Source organism: Corylus avellana, chromosome 1 (genome assembly GCF_965113065.1).
Source record: "Corylus avellana chromosome 1, dhCorAvel1.hap1.2, whole genome shotgun sequence".
Classification (NCBI taxonomy): Eukaryota; Viridiplantae; Streptophyta; class Magnoliopsida; order Fagales; family Betulaceae; genus Corylus; species Corylus avellana.
Window position 1 is genome coordinate 21,341,213 of NC_142490.1, and position 3,694 is coordinate 21,344,906.

A 3,694-nucleotide genomic window follows, 5' to 3' on the forward strand; every position below is an offset into this window, starting at 1 on the left:
TATTTTAGAACTGAATTAAGCCAACACAAAAACTAACATAGTTCATTGGAAATAAGACTTTTTAACTTTTGCCTTAGTTATCGAAGGTTCGATGTTGGATCCTCTAATGTTCGACCTTAACTCTAGCTACGAACGTTCGACTATACTATATGATAATGGCTTATATATATATATATATATATTATTTTAGCCACTTAACCTCTTCGGTCGCCATAGCTTTCAAAACCCACAAAAAGATGAATCCCAAAGAGATGAAATTGAAAACAGTATTTCCGCAAGAACTGATAACCACAATACTTTCTCTACTCTTCGTCAAGCCTCTGGTGCATTTCCAGTGCTTATCAAAGTCATGGTTTGCGTTAATCAACGACCCTGATTTCATCAAGATGCATCTCAACCATTCCATCGAGGCCAACGGAGAACGCACTCTCATTGCAGAGACGAATGGCTTCTTGCGGAATTGCTTCTAGCACGCCGGTAAGCCAAAGAATTACTTCTTGCAGAATTACTACTTGCTAAACTTTTCCGACGATGATTGGTTCAGCGAGCCCATGGAGATGCTACGGTCATTCTCTATTTCAACCAAAATAGCACCACCCGCCATTAAAATTGTAGGCTGTTGCAATGGCTTGGTTTGCCTCCACATGCAGCTTTCCCCATTATTGGAACAAATCAATCAACCGAAATAACGGCAATCTCAGCAATCCCAGCGAGACTGTGATTTGGAACCCATTAATCCGAAAATACAAGAAATTACCCACTAAGCCGAATTATTTTGAATTAGAATTAGCATTTGGATACGACCAAGTGAACGACGATTACAAGGTCTTAAGCATTCTGAAGTTGCTTTCAAAGGTTGTGGCAGTTGATCATGTATATGTATATAGTCTTAGAGCACATTCTTGGAGAAGGGTAGACCAATGGCCTTACAAGCAAATGTATTCGGTTATTTGTTCGGGTGCAACTTCCTGGAACGGTGCTTTGCATTGGGTGGTTGGTCGGACGACGGAGTTAACAGGTATCTTTGTCGCATTCGATCTCAACACCGAGAAACTCCGATCGAGTGCATGCGCTTCCGTCTAACTCATGTGACACATTACCACTCAATATTTGTTTGGAAGTCTTAAGAGGATCGCTATGTGCGTGTATGCGAGTTTGATTTTGATAAATTTAAGGACGTTTGGGTAGGTTCCAATTAAGAGACTCATTTGTACTGCAAGCCTTTAGTGTTCTCAAATGACGGCAAATAGGTTTTGATGAAGAATTGCTTTGAAAAACTCTTTTCGTGTGACATAAAAGAAGCTTACATTAAGAAGAGGCTCAATTGCTTTGGGAAATTCACTCTTCTTGTGGGAAGCCTCCTTCTCCTTGATGGGGAGTGTGACCATTGAGTTTAGTGCACATGTGTCCTTCTATCATCTTTTGATTGTGTATTTCTTTCCCTTTATGCATATGAGAGAAGTATGAGCTTTTTAGAGTAATGTTAAATGTCATTCTCCTGTTTTTCTCGTTTCTCTTCCAAATTGATCTAACTTGTAAAATTACTATTGAATTTATGATAAATTATTATTGAATTTTGATCTAATGGTTATTGAATACTTGGGAGAATACAAGTATTCTTTTTAGCATTACTCTATCATATATCTTTTGGTTACAATTATTTTCCATATGCGAAAATCAAGCCATGCCAGCATGGTGATAGTTAAATGGATACTTCATATCAAATCTTGTCCTCAAATTGAATGAGATCCTGAAAACATTAAAGGAAAGGACAAACAAAACAAAAAAAAAAAAAAAAAAAGAAGAAAAGAGAATTTACTCTTTAGTATATGTTGCAAATACTTGCAGGATTGTTTTGGCTTGCTCCCAATATTTTTGTTGTTAGAACTTTAAGATATTTTGTTAGAAGAAAGAATCTAAGTTACCCCACAAATCGTGTTTAGTTTATTTTATCAATAGTTTATGCTATTGTGTGATAGGTAATTTCTGATGAAAAATAATGAATAGTGGATGAATGTGGAGATGAGAATGGAAGTGGTATTGATACTGAACTCTAATTAGGGCGGAGACAAATCACAAAGACATACGTCTAATTAGTTCTCATGAACGCCTAAAGTTCTAATATTCAAATTCAAATAACTCTAATCCTAATAACTTAATATTATTATTAAATAATCTGATATTAATAAGTTGGAATTCTATTCCAACTCAACTATTAAAGCTATCTAACTCTAATCTTATCCCTATCATTGTGTGTTTCTAATGAGCATCTTCAGCAGTAAAATGTATTTTACATAGTCAAAAAGCACAATTCTTTATCTTAGTTACTCATATTTTAATGCCAACTCCAACAGATTCTTTATTTTATTCTCTATTTTTTTAAAAAATATTATTTTTTAATCTTTCTTTATTATTTTCTTTTTCTAGTCTTCGTTCATCATCGATCTGAAGCATTTCCCAATTCTCATATATTATATGAACCCCTTCCCCTTCTCCTCGGTATGATTTTTATTACCAGCCATGCCCTTTTAGGTCAAAGCAGTCGAGAAATCCATGCCCTCTTGGATCATGCTCTCTTGGTCTGAAATCCACTGGGGGCAGAAAGAACGGCATCAAAACAATAACAATTTCAATAATTAATGTTGAGGAATGAGAATGAATCGCGATAACAATGGGAACCAATATTGCCAGCGTCTCAACAAAAACGGAGTGTAGATGAACTTTCTTGTTGGAGAAAGTGAGTCTCCAAAGGACTAAGAAAGGTTGTGCTGAACGAGGCCATTGAGGGAGGGAGAGGAGAGAGAAGAGAGAGAAAAGTTGAGGGAGAGAGAAGAGAGAAAAAATATTAAAAAATTTGAACATTGTGCTACAGTGAATAGTAATAAGTAGCTATTCACTGTAGCTAAATATGTAGTTTACCTATTCCAGAGCTAATCTGTTGAAAATAAAAAAATGCTCATAATAGCTAAATATACCTATTATGAGCCATTTAGCTACTCTGCTGGAGATGCTTTATAGTCTTATATACATTTCTTCAACACGACTCAAACCCAACACACAACATAATGACAACCAATTTTTAGGGGTGTAAAAAATTACCGGGAAACCGGAGAGCAAGTTCCAATTCTGGTTGCAAAAAACCAAAAACTGGGGACCCCAGTTCTGGTCCCTGTTTTTGGCACCCGGTTATAACCGGGAAAGCGGAACCGGGTGTATATATATATTAAACGGGTTAAAAAAAAAAAAAATCTTAAAAAACCGGTTACCAGACTGAGTACAAACTTGAACCGGCCGGTAACTGGGACTCGGTTCTCGGTTCCCAGTTGCCCAAAACCAAGAACCGGGGTACCCTGGTTTTGGCCAAAAACAGGGAGCCGAGACTGGGTTGACACCCCCGCCAATTTTTAACATTACTCGAGAACCCCGATAGAAATTCAATACAAAATTAACAGGTTAGAGTCGACCAAAATAATCTTATACGTACACATGTCTCGACACAACCAAACCCGACATGCGAACTCAAATTGTCATCCTAACCGAGCTTGCTAAAAGGAAGTTTTTCACCAAATGCCAAACTCCCTCAAAATACCGTATGCAATGCAAGCTTGGTAGTGCTACAATTAGAGAAGGTCGTTGTTAACGAAAGGATGATCGAAGAGCCCTTCATACGCAGAGAGTCAACATGACTAGAGAA

At 37.0% G+C, this 3,694-nt stretch overlaps 1 pseudogene; it reads left to right on the plus strand.

Annotated features, from left to right (window-relative positions):
• Positions 1–236: 236 nt before the first annotated feature.
• On the plus strand, positions 237–1,083 carry LOC148588110 (F-box/kelch-repeat protein At3g06240-like; annotated as a pseudogene).
• Positions 1,084–3,694: the final 2,611 nt, after the last annotated feature.